This window comes from Agelaius phoeniceus, chromosome 12 (assembly GCF_051311805.1).
Source record: "Agelaius phoeniceus isolate bAgePho1 chromosome 12, bAgePho1.hap1, whole genome shotgun sequence".
In the NCBI taxonomy this organism is placed as follows: domain Eukaryota; kingdom Metazoa; phylum Chordata; class Aves; order Passeriformes; family Icteridae; genus Agelaius; species Agelaius phoeniceus.
Window position 1 is genome coordinate 16,182,296 of NC_135276.1, and position 22,110 is coordinate 16,204,405.

At 37.6% G+C, this 22,110-nt stretch overlaps 1 protein-coding gene across 1 annotated transcript in view; it reads left to right on the forward strand.

The window, feature by feature from the left end:
• Nucleotides 1-22,110, forward strand: part of WWOX (WW domain containing oxidoreductase) — a 475,156-nt gene that overhangs the window by 110,932 nt on the left and 342,114 nt on the right. The window lies entirely within an intron of this gene.

Consider the following 22,110-nt stretch of genomic DNA (forward strand, 5'->3'; position numbering starts at 1 on the left):
TGTGGAAAACAGAGGTGTTTAAAAATCTGATTACATGTCTGTAAAAGAAAAATACTGGATCTTCAGTAAGACTTGGGGAGCAAAAATATAAATGCTCCAGTGCTGACTGGGTGTCAGTCAGGAGAGCCCTCGCACCTCCAACCTCTGACTGCATTTTGCAGCCTGTGCATATGCAAAGCCTATTTATGTCCACAAGATTGATATGTGAGTGCTCTGGCACCTTGGGACGAGCAATAATATCTTTCAACAGCATGGTTTTTTGACCAGGACCTATAAAACCATGTCTCTGCTGTGTTAGGGATTGTTTGTGAAACAAATTCTTAAGTTCTCCTGAGAATGTGTGAGTGAATGTTAGCAAAATCCTATGAAAAGGATCCAGTCTGTGGATGTTTATGAATTGTTAGTTTTATTTACTCTGACATATTTTCACAAAGGGAATGTTTGTGTTTGTTGCTCAGGGAATCTTATCCTCTAAGGAACAAAATAAACCACTGATGTTAATTCTGAGTTCTTTAAAAGAATTGATGGATTTTTAAAGTGTCTATTAATGGGTATTGCATATAAGAGAATACAAAATACAGGACAAAGATACCAGCAATGAATAACAGTGCACTCTGGTCCAACCCAAATCACTTCTGTTAAGTCCTTCATGTTTGTATCTCATCGAGGTTATTTGAATGTCATGATGGAGGATATGGGCTGAAGGTAAGCATCAGTTTTACAACTCGTATTCTGATGTGAATTACATTCCCCTGAACTCTACCAATGTTTCAACAGCCAGTAAAACTAGAAAAGTGCCCCTTCCTGGGTATGCAAACAAGCTAAGCTGAAATTCTCATCATCATCAGTGGAAGAGTTTCTATTTTAAGGCTTGTAGGGAGCAAATTATTTGCTGCTGCTGCTTCTTTTTTAGGGACTGTGCTGTTGTCAACCTGGAATAGACTTTGCTGGGGATCTTTTTCTGGGTTTCCTTTCCGTGTTTCTGAGGCAGCTCGCCCTGGAGTTCAGATGAGTGTTTTGGTCAGATTGTTGGGAGTGATCTCAAAGCTTTACAGCTGCAGTCCCAGGGTGGTGAGCTGCTTGTCCCTGAGCTTTCCAAGGATGTCTGCATTGCACAATGCAGCATGATGCAGCAGCATTTAAAGTAGCTCCAGCTGAGCTGGGCCCATCACTGGAGCTGAGATTGGAGCCAAGGTTGTGTGGGGAGAGGAGAGGTTGGGCAGCCCAGACAAGGAGCCACACAGAAATGCCTGGACCTGTTCTGGTCTCTGAGGCTGTAGCTTCAGCATTTTGGTGTGTGGAGAGGCAAATCCTTCCTGGAGCCACTTTGAAACTGTTTGCCATGTCCTGATCTATTGGGCTCCTGGAGTCTAATATATAAATATATAAATATATAAATATATAAATATATATATATAAATTATATATAAAATATATATAAATATATATAAAAATATATATATACGTACACATACACAGAAACTGCAGCTGCACATACCTGATTCTAAGGCCTTTTTGTATTATTGTGGTATCCAGGCAGTAGTTTGAAGTAGAGCAATGGAAACTGAAGACTATTCCTTTCTTTCCCATTGAAATGTAACATCCACACGGATTTCTTCACAGAAATTTAGAAGAAGTATTTTGTAGAAAGAAATAGTTGCAAATGAATTACCATTTTATTACTGAAGTAACTGTAGCTCTACTAATGTCAAAAGGGCTCTTTTTTATTTACCACTAAATAGTTACACAGTAAATTGGAGATGCTTAGATTATAATTAAATGTCAATTGAAACAAGTGGCCACTGTAAAAAACAAATTGGAAGAGAAGCTCTGGAAGTAACTGTGTAGGCCATGCTTATATTTAGCTGGTTTGATCTAGGGCTCTAGGGTTTTGGGTTTTTTCTTTCTACCTCTTTTACTCTCTTCTCTCCTTCTGTCTTCAAAAACTGACTGGAGAGAAGTTTGACTGAGTTGGTTTTTTTTGTCTTAAATAAATGCTAGTCATTCATAACCCATCTGATTTTTCATTATTTACATACAAGAGTAAAGTTAAGTATATTTATTGTAAGTTGCAAGCTTACACTGAGTATGGTATCTGGTGTCACCCCCAGGTGATTTTCAGTGTACAAGGGCATATAAAACTATAAGCAGAATGCCATTATCACACACTTGTGATAGTCTTACATAGACCTAAATATTTTTGTTGGCAGGTAACAGAGCAGAAAGAATATCATGTGTTAGGGTAGCAAGAGCTTAACAGATGTTTCAGTGAACTGCAATTTCAAATCCTTTCACATTAAGAAATGGCTGGGGTTTGGGGAAGTTCTGAGACTATTGGGTTACATTTCCTGTTGCAGTGCAAAGCCAGCCATTGTGCTGGAGTTTTAGCAGATGTGTTACCCCCTTTTAATGGTTGGGAGTGAAACACTGGTTCTGTTGCTGAGATATAAATTACATTTATAAAAGCTCAACTTGTCACTTTTAAAAGCAGTTAGAAGTAGTAAGACAACTCTGCCCTTAATTTTTCACTGTGTAAGAGACTGATACTTGAAGTGCTCTTTGATTTCTCTGTCCTCTCCCAAAGACAGTAACTTTCCAGAACTGGATTTTGTATTGAAATTACTGATGTTGAGAATTATAAGGAATATTTGTAAGGGCCCAAAAGCCTTCTGCATGTCTAATTTTTATCTAAACCTGTGAATTCTTGTCACTGGGATATTTTCCCAGGGGTGTTTGAGGCAGTAGCCCTGTGTTGCAGTGTTCATACAGGCAGGGGCAAACCCCAGTGCCTACAATGGCTTCACTGGCTTTGCTTTTGCCAGAAGTTGCAAGTGTCTAAATTTAAATTCCATGTCTAAATTTAAATTCCGTGTCATGATTTCCATGCACATCTAACATCAACTCAGAAATGTTATTCTGGCAAGAAATCAATCTGCATCTACAGGAGTGGCTGCAACCTAATGATCACATCTGTTTGCTTTTGATAAAATCCCAAAAGAGGCTGTGCAGCCTCATCACCTCTTTGCTTTCTCCCCTGTCCTTTGCTGAAGAAGCTGGAATTACCCTTAGAGCTGGGGATAGAATTCCCTCTCCAAGCAAACATTTTTTGCTGTCCAAAGATCTGTGTGGGCTGTGTTGAGTTGATGTTGGCTTCCAGCTCTGAATTCACAGTTCAGGCCAAATTCTGCCCTCAGCTGTGCCTGTTCAGCCCCAAGAGCAGCCTGGGCAGGGTGGGTATGAGCCTTTTCCAGCACAGAATTTGGCCTCTCCTTCCTTAAGACCCTGCTGGAAATGCACTGGGGTTTCCTGGAAAGCAAGAGGCAGCTCTTTTTGGAAAGAGCCCCACGGTTCAGGTTTGATCAAAATGACAGTTTCTTTTCTCAGACTGAGTTCAGGACAAGAAGTGAAAGAGGATGGGAGAGTGAAAGGGAAATTGCCACCTATTGGATATTAGCAGCTGCAGAGAGTGAATAAATCACATGGGCAGTTCTCCTGGTTTATGGATTAATGCCTGAAGTGTAAATGTTCAAGTGGTGCTAAGCCACAGCTCTCTTTTTTCAGCAGGTTTGTGGACCTTACCTCCAGTACCATGGAGGGACAGTTATTTTATTGAGCCCTGATAACATGTGCTTTCTTGCACAAAACTCCTGTTTAAAATTGACTGAATTGGGTAAAAAGGCTTATGTGGAAGAACATTTTGATTTGTTGAAATAGGATTGTAAAGAGATGCCTCCAAAGTAGTTGTTGATCATTTTCTGTGTCCTAGCCAGCAATAAAATGTAATATAAGCTAGTTTATTATCAAACTTATATTTAACTGATACATACTTTAACTTGCTGCTAAAATAAATGTAGCATGAAATATAAGGGCAAATTAAATTTGTCCCCTGTAACCTACACCACAGGGATGGAAAGTCTCTATGGAAACTTATCCCTGTGCCAAAGTGAGCAGGTCAGGACTGCAGTGACCAGAATGGTGCTCAAGGGCAGCAGTGGCCAGGGAATTTCTGTGTCCAGCACGGCCCCATAGCTGTTTGGGGAGCAACTCTGGTTTTTTCCTGTAATTTCATGGAGGAATTAAGGAATTTCTTCCTCTCCACGCCAGGTCCTTGAAGAATTTCAGAATGCTTTGTCAAGTATGTCGGCTGCAAGGCAGGGAAATATTTGGTCCTTGATGTTTTATGCCACTTGTAATCAAAGCAAAGTCAATGTGCTGTGGTTCTTGTATGATCCAGTGAACTGCTGCATTCTAGAAAGATACTCAAACTTTATCACTGAGTATTTGAGATTTTTTTTTAACTAGCAATGAGTTTTGGATCACTTTTTATAGAAAAATAGTCTCTAAAAAGTCTTTTTTGTGGGTTGTTCATGCTGGGGAGGAGGAGTCCTTAATATCCTTGCAGTACCTAAAAGAGCCCCAAGGGAGCTGGAGAGAGACTTTTTTCCAAGGGCATGGAGGGGCAGGACAAGGGAAATGGCTCCAAACTGATCAAGGGCAAGTTTGTTTCCCTGTGAGGATGGGGAAGCCCTGGCACAGAGAAGCTGGGCATAAGGATGACCCACACATCTGAAGTTCAGCAGAAGAAATATTTTTGGATGAAGGTTAGTTTTTGTTTCTTTGACCCTTAAAGTTAAAATCCAGAACCCAAAATTAAAATGGTAAAAGTAATGAAATTACATAATTGAATGTTGTTACTCTGTGTCATTTTGTGATATAACTCACAGAGCAAAATAAATTTTGTGGATTCTAGAACATGGTTTATCTTTCCTCACATTTCTTTTTTTCAAGTTTCTATTTATGAATGGATAGATGTTCCGGAAACCCCAAGTTTTTGTTGGCCCTGGGTAGAATAGATGAAATATGAATTTAATTTTTTTTTTTTAAAGAATGTAGTGTAGATCCTATGTTAGGGAGCTATAATTAAAATACTATTTCTTAATTGAGGGATGCAGTGCTTAGTTACCTTATTTCCTTAGAACCCCTTGGATATCTGAGATGCTTTATTGTACCATGGTCTCTTCATTTCTCACTCCATCATCTTTGAAGAGGTGCCATACCACTTTAAACAGCTCACCAATCAGTTTCAGATGATGGATTCTCTTTAATCATTTACATCCAGAGAAAGTCAAATATTCCTTAGGAAGCCAAAGTAATCTAACAGAATGTATAGTGTTTGTGCAGCTGGATATCTTATTTATTTGAAGTTCTCAGGGAAATCTCTTCTGACTTTACAAAAAAGATGGAAGAGTAAACAGCACCAGCGTCCAAGTAATATGAGCTAGAAAGTCCCTTCTTTTAGAGAAAAGTCATTAAAAAAGTATATTTGCAAGATCCAAAAATAATAAAGTGTATCAAATGCAGAGTGCTGCATAATGTTTTTTCAATATTCTTACTATTTTTACATGTGTGTGTATATATGTGTGTGTGTACCTACATATCTATCCATCTATAGAGGTGAAAAATATACTTGATTCTTAATATAGTTCATATTCCTGAATAGGTGAACACAATATGAGTCTGTTTTCTGGGAAAAAGATTCATTTGTTTGTTTTTTACTGTGTGATATGTCATTTATCATCATGTTGGCATTCCCTGGACATAACTGCATAACTGAATTAACATTCCTAAAAACTTCCTTCCAGGAAAGCTATTGAAAATATACGTGCATGTAGAGAAATATGAATATTTCTAGGCTTTTGGGAGGTTTCCTACTGTGATGCTAATAGTGTTTCTAGTTCCTGTCAGTTCTCTAGTCCAAAGTTTGTGTGTATATAGATATCTTTTTTTTCCTTCTAAGGAAGATTTGGGGGAATTTGCTGGGATGGTTTTGTTGTTTTTGGTGCTGTGTATTGATTTTCTGTTTCTTTTTTTTTTTTTGTGTTACAGATATTAGTGTGGTAATTTCCTTTTTTTCTTCCTAAAGTCAAGACTCAAACTTGCAGGATGTTCCTTGCCCAGCTTGGAGCATTGGCCAGATTTCCGTGTAGAGGGAAATAGGTCTGTGGTTTGATGGGACTGTTTTAGGGAGCCTGTTCAATTTTTCCACTGGATATTCACTGGCATTTTGTACCTCAGTACCTTCCATTGTAAATTACTCAGAATTATTGAAAGAATTGAGTTAGATACTGGACAAATCCTCAACTTCTTTCTACTGTAGTCCTAATTATTTTATTGTATCTGTGCCTCCTTTCTCGGAGAGGGCTCGTGTGTTTCTAAAGAAAGAGAAGAAAAGGGAATATATGTTCCAGAAAAATTAATGAAAGCAAAATGTTTTCCTTAATTTTGTGTTGGTTTTGTTGCCAATACCAGTGGGAGATGATGTGATGTCCTGCCTGTCCTCTTCCTTTTCTTAACCTACTCTCTTAAAGTCTGCAGTTTCTCACTATGATTTTATCAAAAAAGGAAGAAAGTAGAATGAATGATTTTAAAGTTGTTTAAATATCTATCTATATGATTCAAGAATCAAATTTAAGAATGGAAAAAGATTTGGCAGAAGAAGGACTTGAATCCATTTGGCAGTTGAAATATTAAAATGTGCTCTGGTATGTGTTAGATGACCTGAGTTTGTGTGATTTTCTTGTGAAAAAGTAGCAGATTTGCACTCATTCCCTTTAGAGGGAAGGTAATAATAATAATAATGAACAAATCCGTTGTGCTTAATTCAGTGGAAAAGTGCACCACAAATGATACAAGATGTAGTAGTTTTGCAGTAATCTCTTTAAGGATTCATAATCAGAGAATTTCTGGATTTACTTTGTTTTTAGAGTTTCTTTTGAGACTTAGAATACTTGAATCATTTGGGTTCTCCAACCTCTTTATTCTGCTGTTTCTGGGAAGTTGTTAGAGTAGTAGCATCAATGCTATTTTAGCAAGGAGGATGTCAGTAAATATAAACAACATAGTCAAATTCCATCCATTATTTTAGTGACAACATCTTTTTGCAGTTATTAAGTATCACTGTGGATATAGCACAGTCTTCATTGCATGACACAAAAAAATCCATACAAGGTAGTTGAGGAATTTTATTAATTGCAAAAGCATCACCTTGAAATAAGATAAAGATAGCAGTGTTGGATGATGCATCTTAAATAAAAAAAAAGTATCTTTTGATATGGAGAGAGAATTGTCTTGAAAAACAAGATCTACTTATCCCAAACATGCAGGATTGACTTGTCAGTGCTGTAGATTCCCATCTCTTCCAACAGTGCTGTCTTAAGGGCTGATATTTCCAAAAAATGAAAGTATTTCATCCAAAAATGGAGTTGAGCAGACATAAGAGTTGAAACGTACTTTGAGCTTATTTTTAATGTTTGGTCACAGCATTTCTCATTTCTTTACTTTCTCACAGATGGGTGTGCACATACAAGAACTGTGAGACTCCTAACTGGATATGGAAGCATTTGCTCCAGTGTTGAGCACCGGGCTTGCTGTGAAAGGAAGGGGCTTGAAAATCCTTGTGCTGAACTGGTACTCAGCACTGATTTTTGATTGAATGTTGTACCTACTATTATGCAAAAAACCCTGAAGAGCACTTCAATTTAACAAGCTAGAGCATAAGAATACTTGGAAATACTAGGATTAAATTTTTCACTTAAGTTCAACACTCTTGAATGTAGGTATTTTTCTTAGAATTACCTTGTCTCTACTGTAATCTATTAATGAATACAATTAGGGTTTTTTCATTTTGTGAGAAAATTGGAAACACAATTTCTTTCGACTGAACAGCATTACTATTAAATTGTTGTCCTGGATTGTCAAACTTGCATTATGATGAATACTACCAGTGCAAGAAAACTAATTTAGCACTTCAAGTAAAGCAACCGTCTTGGCAATTTTTTATGATAATGAATTTGTAACAGTGTCATTTAGAATCTGATTGTCTACTCACATCAAGTAGCTCATCCCATCCCAAATAGTGTGGTTATCTAACAGCATTAATTATGGAGCAGTGGCATGATCTGCAAAATGATACAATTGACAGCCAGGCTTCCCATGGCAGAGCAGTGTCCTGCCTCTGTAGGAAAGGAACCCCCATTACAGGTTACCCAGGCAAAGGTCCCAAATATCAGCAGGGTGGGCATCTGAAAAGTCAGTTCCTGTTTCCTCTTGTGGATCACTGTGCTGACCATTCTGCTTGTAATATCATGGCATAAATGTAAAAATTGAATGCTGTTTTTTTTCATGTGTAGCAACACTAAAATGAGGGTTTTCTGGGAAATAGATTTTTTTTTTTGTTGGTCAAGACATCATGAGCAAACAGAAGTAATTTAACCAGTTCAAGGAACAAGGTGTTACCTGAGCTGAATGAACTACATTGCTTGCATTTGATGAACCACTATGTACAAAGTGAGCCTCTCTCTTAGCTTTTACACCAAGAGTGGTGATTTTGTGAGAAAAAATGATGTGTTAACTTCTTCCATTCCCTTGATGAGAAATGTATGTGAATTTTCAAGTTTTAAAGGCATTATGGCAGAAAGTATCAACAAAGCTGTCAGTTCCACTTGTGATATATATTTGTTGTCTCCCTTTTGGCTTTGTGTTTCTAAACGAAATGTTTTCATCTAGAATGTCTTTTTATTGAAACAACAGCTGAGCTTACTTTTGGTGATGAGGTGAAATTTATCATTATTGAGTTACATATGTGCTTATTCCATAATCAGTAATGTGGTGTTTTAAATGGTCTTCAGCTAAAGTCAATTAGGCTCTTTGGAACACAATCCAGACCATTGCTTGTCCTGGAAAATCAAATACTCTGTGTGTCTACCCATGGCCAGCAAAGCTGAGCACTGCTCAGGGCTTTTTCTGCTGCTGGGAAGGGACAGAACACTCACCTGCAAGTTTTGTCACTGTCCCCAGCAAAGATTCCTGCAAATGCAGTCTAACTGCTAATCTGTTCCCCTGGAATCATGTTTATGGCTGGTAATGAAATGTGGCTGGGCCAAATTGTGGTCATTGCTGTTCACTATCATTATAAGAAAAAAGAAAAGCTTCTGTTCCCTTCTGCTGGCAGATACATCCATGAATTAATGATATTGTAGCATTCAGAAGCTGGAAGGAAAGGGCTGTCCAGCCCTGAAATGGAGACATAGACCTGGAATGAAGTCAGTCTGTTTGCTTCAAACATCACTACTGAGATGTTTGTGTCTGTTGTGCCTCAATGCTCTGGGAGATTTTTGTGAGTCCTTCCCAAGCATATATTCTGAATTTATTTGGATGGCTTCCTTACTGTGTGAGTGTCAGCACTGAATGTCAGCAGTGAACAAATGAAAGCTTGTCCCATCTTCTTAATTTGTTTGGTTTCTTATTTTCACAACAAGTATTTTGTGTAGCTGAGCTAAATGAATTACCAATTTTCTTTGGCATTATTTACTTTTGAGACTTTTTGGTGGCCTGGGCATTTTAGATATTGTAAAATGAAGCTTGGCTGATAAGTGTTCTATCAGAAGACAGAGGGATTCTGCCTTGCTGTGGAGACAGTCAGTAACAGCCACTGCAGAATATTGCAGTGTGGGTTTTGCAGGGCTGGGAGTGGAGCTCTCTTGAACTAATTTCAAGTCTGATTGCTGATTTTTGCCTGTGTTCCCTGTTCTCTGGTTTCTGTCCAGGACTGTGGTTTTGCTGTGTTTAGCTGATGCCAACTGGAAATGGCAAAGTCAGGGCTGTCAGCAGTGTGCTCAGTTACCACTTTACCAGTAATGCCTGGCTAAAGGCTGTTTTATCCACTACACAATAGTCACTCAAATACACATAAAAAATTGCCTGGACCATTTAATGTTGTCTTTAAGAATATTAGATGAGCTACTTTAGAACATTTTATAGGCATTTAAATGAAAACCTTTATGAAAAGCTGTGGATTAATTTTCTTGGCCATGACATGCCCAAATACAACACGTGTTGTACATGAACAAAATCTGGGCTGCAGAAAACATTGCTACTTAAATCTATGTAAAAGGACTCTTACACTGACCTGATGTCATTTCCTGCCTTAACCACGTATAAATGTGGTTTTCAAAAGGTAAAATTAAAATGTATAGAGTTGAGATATGTTTCACAATGATCATTTTAATGTTTGTATCTGTAAGTTTTGCCTGAGATAGTAACAAAAATATTGAGGAGTAAATAATGGAATTTTCTACAAAACAAAATTTTAAGATGGTCACTTGTTTTTTTTCTGCTGGCAGTTAATGGCTAAAATCCAAATTCTCAGGTAATGTGTTTGTAAATCCCCACACAGAAGGAAAAATATTCTGCTTGTGTTCACTGTGAAAACAGCTGAAATAATGCGGATAGAAAAATAACTTTGAGGTGATAAAATGTATAGAATTAAGTGAAGAATTTGCTGTTTTTTCTGAGTTTTCAGATGATGACTATTTTTTCCTAAACATTTATATTGTGATTTTCTTTTTCAACAGAAAAAACTGTTTTGAATGGAGTCAGATAAAAATACTTTATTTTTTCCTTATTTCTTCCCTCCCTTCCCATCATGTCAATAGCTAGAGAAATAATTCTCAAATTACTACAAACAAGTCATTGAATTTCAGGGGAACTACTCAGTCTCATAGGTGACTGTTTCTGAAGTTTCCAAGTGTGGTCATTAATAGATTGATGGAAGCTGTTTCCCAGTTTTCATTGCAGTGAATCTTAATGGCTGCCAATTAAAATATATTTACATATGTCCTTACATTTCCCACCATAACGTGGAGCCTATAACATGATTTATACTGACAGATACTGATTGTTGTTTAATTCTTCCTTTTATCCACACTCTTTTGAATTATGAATTATATCAATCCTTAAATCTTTGTTTGTTTTAGAGTAGGTTCTCTTTTTTTATTTTTGCCTCTTGGCACACCATATATGCACTAGCAAGTGCTCGCAGTTTCAGCTGCATTTAAGGAAATATTGTTGTAAGGCTTTTATGTGCTGTACTTCAATCAGCTAGTGCCAGCAGTATCCCAATAGAAAGACCCTCAACAGACCATTTTCAGCATTTTGCTGCAATTAAACTCCTCTGGTTTTAGCCCTCAGGCAATTTAGTACCTTTTTACATATGCACATTATGAACTTTTGACCAGGGCCTGGTAGTCATATATTAGATAGCAGCTTTTGAAAGCAGACTTAACAAGTTCCTCAGAGTATTGCAGCCAGAGTCAGTTGTGGAAAAGGTAATTTAACCAACTTGCAGTGAGGCCATTCAGAATCGTACTGATGATCCTAAATATGTCTCTTTTTTTTTTTTTTTTCCTTGTTTCCTCTGGAAGCTGGTAGCAAGAGCTCTCAAAGAATGTGATTGATCTTTTATTCAGCAGCTAACGAGGGCTGTGATTCTATTAGTGCTCTACAAGGCAAGGGAGCAGTGATTTAATGAAGTGTCTGGCGAGCTGGTCATAGATTTATCCTGTTGTCTCTAATTTGCAGCGCCCGTTGTGAGCGTAGGAGAAGCCGCCCTGGCAGTGCCATTAGGCAGGTATTCCCTTAGCAAACTCTTGTAAGGTCAGGTGTGGTGATGTGGGAGAGGCAGTGCCCGAGCCCTTGGTGTCTGGAGATGACAGCAGCTGTGCTGAGCGCCCGCTGGAGCGGAAAGGGAGGATCAGAGGTCCGGCTGCGAGCCCCCCTGGCCTGCGCAGGGCCAGATGAACTGCCAGGGAGCACTAATAGAGTCATAATTGGCCATTAGAACTGCAAAGGTGCAATAACATCTTCATACCAACTGCCTGGCGCCAGACCTGCTGCCAGGTGCTGCGAGCTTCCGTGGTAGGCTGATCTGGTAAACCTGATTTTTGGTTTTTTTTTAAATATTCTTAAGAAAACAAGGCACTGCGTCCTAATCGCTACAGTGCAACAGAAATATGAGAACATCAAAACTTGAGTTGCTTTAAAGTGACATTAATGTCTTTCACTTCAGCGTGTAACCTGCCAGTCTTACTCAGAAAGGATGCACTAAAATTTGCCATGTAGCTATGGAAAAAATAATATCATAAAAACCTTTTGGCTCTCACTTAATTAGTACTAAATAGTGCATTTTATTTCTGTCAACCAAAGGCTACTGAATTTTGGTTTTGTTTTTCTTTGCTAACCTGAAATACTCTTCTGGTGATACCTGTAATGTTGCACAGCTTTTTTTCAGCATTGTTTTTCCACAAAACTCTGAGTCTGAGTTAGCCAAAGGCACCCATTTTCAGAAAGAATTTTTCTTTGCATGAATTGTTTGGTAATTTGAGATGGAAATCGTGGTATGGCTTTATACATTGTCAAGGAGATCAGTCAAATATTTCAATCCAAAAGTAATACATAATAACGAAGCAGATCTGATGTGTGGTTCCATCCTAGCTAGACACAGAACAGTAGATAAATGAATGGTTTTGAGATTCCTGGGGCGTTTCCTGGTGGCAGCTGGAGAATTCCCATGTAGAAAAGTAGTCAAAGCTGAGAATTAGAGGGTAGGCAGAGATGACATTGTGGGAGTGTTAATCCACTTCTGTTTATGTGGAGTTCACCTAATTGGGATCTCAGCCTTGTGTTCCAGGCTCTGTGCATAAAGGTAAAGAAAAGCTTCTGGCCCAAAATGAATCAAATCTGTTTAAAGGAAACTGCAAAAATCTGTTGTGCAGTGGATGAAATGTGGATCTTGGCAAACAGCAAGGAGACAGAACCATGATAACTTGTCTCCTTATATAATTATAGCACATGCACCACCATATAGTTGTCATTGTGCTCAGATGGATGATTTTATCTTTGAAAATTAAAATTTCTTCAGTTGCATGAGCCCTTGAACCGCTGTGAACCTGACACCCTGTGAGATGTCATCTGGGACCCCTGTTAAATACACAGACACAGTAAGTCTAGAAAAAGAGATATTGGGCTTTTAAATGAACAGCAAGAGGATTTAAAACAGTAAGCCAAACTTTCTAATTTCCTAATATTGACACTTCTGTCCCTCACAATCTTATTATAGTATTATTCTGTGCTGGTCTACCATTTCATCAAAAAGTCTACAATGGAACTAAAAATCTAAGCCTTTTAGCCCATAGATCATTGCACTTGGTAAATGGCTTATTGCAGATTAGATAATGTGGTTCATAGCACATCCAAATCAATAAAAGGCTAGTCTGAACGTAGTAAAGTGCTCTCAGTCTGATTCTTTTTATTAAGTATATCTGCCATGAGCAAAGTGAAAATTTTAGTCTTTTTGCTTAACTTGATGTAAGAAAAAGGCGTTGCTTAAATTTCTGCATGGTTGTTTTCTTTCCTAGGGAAGATCTGTCCCACAGAGTTTAAGGTTTTTTTGAATAAAAATTATCTATATTGTCTGAAAAATGATGCGATTCTTATATTTCCAAAATTCAGAGCCCAGTGGTTTGGTGTTCCCAATGATCCCATGCTAGAAATGAGCCCCTAGCTCTCACATTTGTCAGATATTCAGTGGTCTCCGTGAAATAAACTATTTTATAGCTGTTCATCCAAAAATCATCAGCAGAAACTGTCAACTTCAGCAACCAATGGAGGTGGAGAAATGTCAAAGAAATATTTTGAAGGTAGGGTGTATGATTCAATAGCAAACAAGGAGTGGTGCTTTAATCTGGGTTGGGAGAGGCCCAGGAATCACCAGGAATCTGGGGCTGAAAGGAAGGATGTGGTGGCTCTTGCTGCTTTACCCCATGAGTGATCCTGTGCTTCTGAAGGGGTGGAAATACAGAAGGGCATTTTTATTTATCCAGAGAAACTGAGGAGGCTGATACATGTGTGTCAAGGGTGGGCAGGTATGAAGAGAGGTTTTACCCTTCTGGCTGGGGTTATATTAGAAACCCAGAATTATGGTGGCAAAATGGTGATTTATGTCTCTCTGCCTTTACTTTCCACACACTTTCACTCATTGCAATTTTTTATTTTCCTGTTTACGTCCACGGCCTGACCTGCTGAGGAGATGCTGAGCTGCTGAACCGGGTCGAGAGCTTGTCTGGGTTTTGCAGCTTGGCTAAAAAGGGGTTTTAAAGCTATATTAAAAATCCAGTGAATAGCTTGGAATTTCTTACAAACAATCAAGTCAGATAAACTGTAATTGGCTGCAGAGAGATGCTCTTAACTTACCATTCTTTGACCATGTTATTGACCACTATGTGTTTGCCCATGTTATTAATAATTTATCCTTTGAAAAAATCTATGTGCATTATAGCCTTTGATCTCAGAAATTTCAAAGCTGAACATGCTATTTCCCTTTCCCTTTTGCATTTTTCTTTCTTTTTAAAGAATTTTTTAAAAGAGAAGAGAATGAAAAATAATTTTTAAACTTTTTTTCTCTTTATTTTGGTGGCAGAGCTTCCTGATGACACCCATCCCTGGTAATGAGAAATGTACATTAATACAGTAAGAATATATATGAATAAAAAAATCAAGGCAAGCTCACTGTACTTTGCAGATGAAAATGTTTGAAAACAAGACTTAATGCATCTAGTAGATTAAAACAGAAATTAAAGACTTTGGAGTAAGAAGAGATCAAAGGCTGTCTTTTCATTGTTCTTTTTATTGTTTATTGACTTCAAAAAGACTTTTTAGTTTAAGCTGACTTTAATGTCTCTTGAATGCTCTTTTGTAAAGTGACTTTGAAAACTCGTGGATAATGTCTTCATTAAGTGGGAAAAAATCTTGGTAAAAATATAACTGTAACTTTGCTTTCATTATAATAGGAATAGATAACACTTTGCTTAATTAAGGTCTGTTTTCCCTCTGTTCAGAATTTTAGGACCATTTTTTTCATTGAAATTAGTGCAGATAAAAGCTTGAAGTAGACACTGCTAAACTGAAACTCTTAGTTTTTCAGAGAAGTACGGGGATGTGAGTTCTCTCTCTGTATTTGTTAATCAGGATGTTGTCGTGTGTATGTGAGCTATTTTAGGAAACAAAAGAAAAAAACAAAACCCAAAAGCATATTCAAATTGTATTGATTCTAAAATAAAGCAATGCTTCTTGTGTTGTTGAAAATGTTAATTTAGAGACTTTCTGCTCTCATTCTGTTTCCAAATGTCTGCTTTTCTCACCAATCCCAGATGACTTGATGTATTTGGATTATGTTAATATTTGCATTAATAATGACAGTAAAGATCACAAATCTGTGGAGGCAAATGAGAGATTAGGAAAGCCATGCAGGAGAACTTCTCTGGGGAGCAGTGTGGACTTTCCACAGTATTTTGAGGTTTAAAAAATGCACTCTAGGAATGGGATTGCCTTGGCCTTCCCCCTCCCAACAGAGCATCTTTTTCTCATGGTTCTGTGGGATTTTTAGATGGACACTTTTGGATGGAAAGGGAATTATCACGTTTGCATGAAGTGCACTCCATCTTTTGAGATAATTGAGATATGTATTCATTTTTTGTTTGCTCCTCACTTGTCTGTAGTTTTGGTACAAGAGGTTTAGCAGTTTCTGATGTGGGTTTCTAGTGCAGCTCTGATGTTTGGTGCCCTGGGGGTGTTGGACAGTTATTGTGATGGCAATTTTATGATATTCACCCTTCCCCTTCTGTGTATTTCTGCCAGGGCTCTGTGTGCAATTCTTGGGCAATCTGCTTGGTTCTTACTGAGGATCAAAAGATTCTGATTTACAGTCTGCATAAGTTGTTTGCAAGACCTTTTAACATACTTAAAAAAACTCAGCAACTCCTTTCAACATGATAGCTGAGTTGCCAGAGTTTTTTTTAATGAGAAATGTGTGTTGAATGATTTCTGTAACTGCCTAACCTTACTTCAGCTTTAAAGGAGTTTGTCTTCAAAAGGAAAACCAAAGCTACACTTGTTTCCCTTTGCTTCCCTTCACGGATGGGGACAGAGAAGCAAAGCTCTTCTTGGCTAGACTTATTTTTGCTGACTTTCAGCTATGATACACCTATGAGGAATCTTATGTCCAGTGCAAGATGAGGCACTGGAAAGGATGTCTTTGACGCTGTGTGAATCTAAAAGCCACACTGTGTTAATTTTGAGACTGTTGCTAATGTTATTTAAGGACTGGCTTATAATTTTCTTCTACTTCATTTTACTGTGGGCAACCACATTTTGGATTTGGTGATTCAGTATCCAACAGTTCCATTTTGTAGACTGTTACTAGTTTTCATATTCCTAAATGCAAAACAATTTTTTGCAGTATCACTATTTTTATGGCACAAATGGTTAAGTATTTTTACAAGTGTAGCCTTTGTGGGTGGTTTAGAGGCTCAATTACCCACTGCAATGGAGGAAATAAATGTCCTCAAGGGTTTGCATTTGGATCATATGACACTGTGGGGCTCAGCTTGTTGTTAATAATTCTTACATCTGTGTAGCACACAAGAGCACGAGGCAGCCTTTGGAAATGTAACACAGTATTGCTGCTGGTACCCTTGCAGAAACATCTGAGTTCTTATACAGGAGGTGACAGAAAAGTAAGCCAAGATAAAGAAAGCAACTAATCAGCTGGCAAAATTGATGTCATGTCTAATCCTGCCTGTTAGATTGAGCAGCTAATGTGAAGACTGTGGGGATGTTCATATTTATGATGCATGTGGCAGATGCTGCTTGGGTTGCATTGTACGTTTGGATTATGGACCCTTGAGGGACCAAAAAAAGAAAGAAGCCAAAAAAAAAAAAAAAAAGAGAGAGAGGGAGCTAGAAGCAAAATGATGAAAGAATGAATGTGGCTAAATTCCAAGCTTATTATTGCAGTAATTTTTGCCTTTATTTTGCATTAGGAAATAGCAAGGGGTGGTCCTACAGTGTGAGAAATGTGGTTGCTCTGCACTGGGCAGATTTGGCTCCTCTTGCACCAGGAGACAGCAGACACCCAGGACATGGAGAGCTTAATCCCTTGGAATTCTGTGCTCAGTGCTTGTGAGCTAAAGGTGCCAAACTTGCTCCCCTGATCAGTCTAGGAGTCTTGACACACGTGAGAGCAGAGCTTGGCTCGAGGGTTTGTTTGCATATTTGCATGCTTCACTTATTTTATTGACCACCCCAGACCTGGTTTCCTGCCTTGCACACACAGAGAGGCCACTATAGTGTGGTAATGTACAAAGTGAATTAAAAGGAGGATGCAAAACATCTTGCAAAGAAGGTGAGATCAGAAAAAATTAGGCCGTTTCAAAAATAATTATATAATGGTTATGTATGTCAGCTAATAAATGCGTCATAGTAATGATTCCAAGGTTTCTTTGTGAGTATAATGCCTCTCATTATGATCCCAAATTCTATTATGTGTTTTCCATAAGTCATCCAAGCCCATTCTGGAGATCAATGTACTCTATAAAATATTATATTAACAAATTCAATGTTTGGCTGAAAACTATATGAAAAAGAGGGTAATACAGGCAGTAATATATCTCCAAAACCACTTGAGCTGTCTTGTTATGAGCTCTACATCCTTGTTGCCTATTATGTGTAGCAGCAGGGGACCTGAGGGGACCTCTTAAGAGCAGAAGGGTCAGCAAATCACAAAGGGTTGAGGCAGTGTAGCTCTCTTTTGGCTCTGAAGACCTGGAGTACCCAGGGTAGGCTATTAAATTCCTGTTTACAGCTAGGCTGTATAGCTTCACACTCTGGAGCTGCTTTCTGCCTGAGCAAAACAATATATTCCTGAAAGCTGGCAGTATTGGCCTGTTGGTCTTTTAGAGAAATTCTTTCCTGAAATGAGCAGAGCTGTCAGCAAGGGAACACTGAAGGCATCTTTAGATGCCTTTAAAGCAGCAGCTTTATTTTTGTTTGCCTGGTTGGGATACCTTGCAGTATTTTCACACTCCTTTTGGTTTGGCTGTTTTCCTCCTTTTCCAGGCTTCCTTTACAAATCAAGCAGTTGTTGTAGGCAAAAAAAGCACTAATTGTTAGAAGCCACCTCCCTTGCACCCAATGTACAGACAAGCAGTTGACATCCCCTCAGACCTTTCCCTGTGTTCAACATTGACAGGAAATGTCCTTTCTGTTGGTACTTGGGAGTCCAAATGCTCTTTGTGTAGTTTTGGTTTTTTTGAATGTGGAAGCTAATACATTGAGAGGGTTTACAAGACAACATCTTTTAGAGAAGAGCCAGTATCCAGCTGCTGCTCAGCTGTAGGAATGAGCTTCTGGATCCCTGCTCCTGAAGCTCCACAATTTTATGGAGTACCCACTAAAAATCATTAAGCATGCAAAGAAGTGTGCTCAGATTTTCCCTAGTCATGTGTGCCATGCATGACAGTGCACACAGTTGCCTTTCCTCCCTGGGGACATACATTTTAATGCTGTGTCCATTTACATCACAGTTGTATTAATTACATTTAATGTAGTTTTGAGCTAAGGTAGCACAGCCTGATTTCAGAGAACAGTGTTGTAATGAGGCTTGAGTACCATTGATCTATGACTTGGATATAAGGGATTCTTAAGGGAGTTTGCTGATTTATGTAGAAGACTGATGTCTGTGGCCATTAGGAAACACCAGTTTTCATTACCCATCAATCTCGTGGAAAACCTTTAGCAGCATGATCTCCTATAATAGTTATCTAATCTGTTGAATTAGAGATTAATGAAATGAAAACATTACAGAAGAGGAAAATACACTTGTAAGAGAAGGCAGTTTCACAAGAACAATACAGACTTATTTGAAAGCATGTACAACAGCAGTCTGAAGACAACAAAAGGATAAATCAGTTCCTGCTATTGCTGTCTTAATCTTTAAATTGCAAAAATCTATGTGGATATATGGGTTAGTAAATTACTAGAGCAATGGAGCATATGGGACTAATTCCAAAATAGAAGAAAAAGTAGAACACACCATTTAGAATATCACATACTCATTTGTAGAATGGTCATAGAATTTAATAGAGTTCAATTTTAATTCTGCTTAACTGCATCTTTACTTTTAGATTTGTAGAGTTCAGAAGTTGTTACTTTTTGAAATACTTTAGTAAGATCCAAAATTAGAAGAAAGAAATTCTACATTATATAAAGCTGTGATGGTATTTATGAGAGCTGTGATTTGGACACTGGGAATCTTTACACAGGGAGAAAAAACTAGTATCTTAAATATTTGGAAATGGAAAAAAAGATGGAGACAATATCTTCTATCAGCTCATTTCTAAGCATCTAATTTTCAGCATGTTCTGTGCTCCTTTTTCCTTGTAGCTACTATATGTAGTGGGATATAAAACAGAAGGCATTTTCAAAAAACCAAGCTGCATTTATCCATACATAAAAAAGAAAATACTATTGAGGTGACCGTGTGTGTCAGTACATCACTTTATTTCCACACCACCTGCTGCAATTAAAAATGAAATCACCAAGCAGCAAGTACAGTAACTTCATCAACCAGCTGATATTATAATTAATGACTATATAGAGTCTCTATTATTGTGTACTTCCAAGGCATCAAGTGGAAAGCTGTCGTAGTGCTTTAAATAATGAAAAAGTTTCAGGCCTTGATAAATGGCTCAGTTGGATGCAGTTTAGAAAGTTGAGAGCATATGCTTCTGTCATTAGAAACTAAGGACCCTCGTTACCCTTGCTATAACTCTTCAGATTCATCTGAAACTCTTTGATCCCCTTATGTACTTACACTGTGTTTAAAATGCAAAAGTGTAGAAAAATATGGTGTGCATGAGAAATTCAGTGAGGAGGGAGAAAGATTAAAATAAAGCTACTGTTCATTAACATCTTTGTTTCAAACCTGTTGGAAAAGAGAGCATTAGGCTGTAGCCACATCTCTTTTGAAATGAGAGTAAGCAAACATTTTTCTTTGATTCCTTTGAGATTTTTCTTTTAAGAAACAATTGAAATCCAATAAAGAAATGTGCTTCAGAGCATGCTTATGAAGATATTTAAGTGACTTAATAGAGGAATGACAGCAAGGATATTTGTTCTTAGAGGCTGTGCTTCAACTCTGTGCTGTTCTGCAATAAGAGGTGTAAAAAGTAAAGCAGTGAAGCAGAAATTTTGGGTATTACTGGTGAGGCAGGTTTAAGAAAAATAAACTTTTAACAGGGAAGCTATTGGTAAATTCACTTCCTGAACAGTATAGTTTCATTGTTAAATATCACCATTTTAACTGAGAACTGCTAGCTACTTTTCAGCTTCTATTTTTTTTTCTTCTCTCTCTGAAACTTTTGTATAATGTATTTGCCTCTGAGGATATTTCATAGCTGAAATGCTTTGCTTGGCAGAGCATGTTACAGATAGAGAAAATTTTGTCTAATCCCTGACTCTCATGGTTGTCATTCAGCTTTGTTTCATGTATTGAAGCAGTATGCCACAACCATTTCTCAGACCTTTTATAAAGGAATTATGTGTCTTTTAAAGTATTGAATTAAGATAACAAAACATATATGTGAATATATGTATATGAATGTATAGATAGCAGCAGAACTAAAGATTTCTTTCTCCCTCTCATAAGAATATGTGCAATAAGTGAATGCTGTTTTTTCCTCTTTTATGTCATTATTTAGAGCCCATTAATTAGAATCTAGGTTTTCTGAGCATCCAAAATTGTGCCTTGGCACTACCTGCAAGCATATCACAGGAGAGTGTTTTAGTCCAAAATTTCTCAGTGGCTAAAATGTGTGTTTAACAACCTGGTGCTAAATTAAGGACTGAAATTGAGGTACTGGTGAATGGATGGAAACAGACGTGAAAATTCTCCTTATGCAAGGAATGAGTCCTGTTCCCCCTCTGATTTGTGGAAATTCTCATGCTGGCATAGCAGCAGCAGCCTGTGCTGCCAGGGGTTCCCTGGGATTCTTTGTGTTTGAGAACTCTCCCTGCTTTGGTTCTGTTTGTTTGGACAAAAAAGACACAGAGCGACTCCTTCACCATGTTCAGCTCAGAACATTTATGAGCCCTGTGCAGTTTGTGAGACTGATGCAAATTCAGTGCTGGTGCAATGGGTCCATCTCTGTTCTTTCCAGAGGGGTACTTGCTTGCATGAAATGTGGATTTGTGATAAGTGCTGGATATTAACCAGGATATTTGGACTTAAGCATAATGATCTTATATCGCTACAGCATTGTGGCAAATTAGATTAAACCTGAAGGACACAGGACCTGATCCATCCTTAAATTCATGATGTGTGAAAGTTGCACTTCAGACAAGTGATAGGCTAATTGCTTCCTTAGGTTTAGTAAGGTATAAACAGAAATATTTATTTCAGTGAGCTAAGTGGCAGGTAGGTTGAGAAGAGAGGGAGCAGAGACATTCATAGATGTAGATTTTTGTATATATTGAAAATACTCTTAGATTGTGCTATTAGTCCCTGCTTTTTCACATATTTCAGGACATTTATGCCTTTTTGCTAGTAATTAAATTAATTATTTCTCCATTGTACACAGGCTTGAATTACTGTATGATTAGCTTGGGCACTTAAAAGTATAAGAACACTCGAAGCAAAATCCAAGCATAGGTATTCCATAGCACGTCCTACAATCTAAATATTGCTCTTAGTCTAATCGAAGCAGCAAGAGTAGTCACAGCAGTTGATGGACTATTTTTCAAATTGATTTCAAAAATGTATTTAAGGGGATGATCTTCTACTCTAGATTACCTATTGATTTTTAATATGAAAAGCTCATTATATAAGCAGTAACTGCATATAAAAACCTAGCAAACCTTTGCATAAATCCTTTAATTGAATTTCCAGAGCCTGTGGTTCTACTTTTTTTTTTTAATTAAATCTATTTCTTTTTTTAAGTGTTACTGTGTAATTTGCATGCTGTGAAGTGGCCCTGTCCCAGATAAAGTGCCATTGATCCTTATTAAACCTCACCTCTGGGCTTGCTCAAAACTAACTGGAAAAATTAAAGTGTTCATGCTGCAATGCACTTATTGCTTGTGTGATAGGATTATGGAAAAAAAAGAATAACATTAATTTCCAAGAGAGAATTTATAATGCAAGATTTTATTTTTTTTTCAATTTGATAATTAATAGCAAAATCATACCCGAAATATAAATTGTATTTCAGTCTGCAAACTGCAGTAGTAATTAGGAAAGATAATGTGTACCTGATATAAACCCATGATGTTTTATATGGACACTCCTTTGGTATATTAATTTTTTTTTAAGTATTCAAAATGATTATGGATTCAATCCAACAGCTTAAATAGAGATTTGAGGAAAGAAAAAAAAAAAAG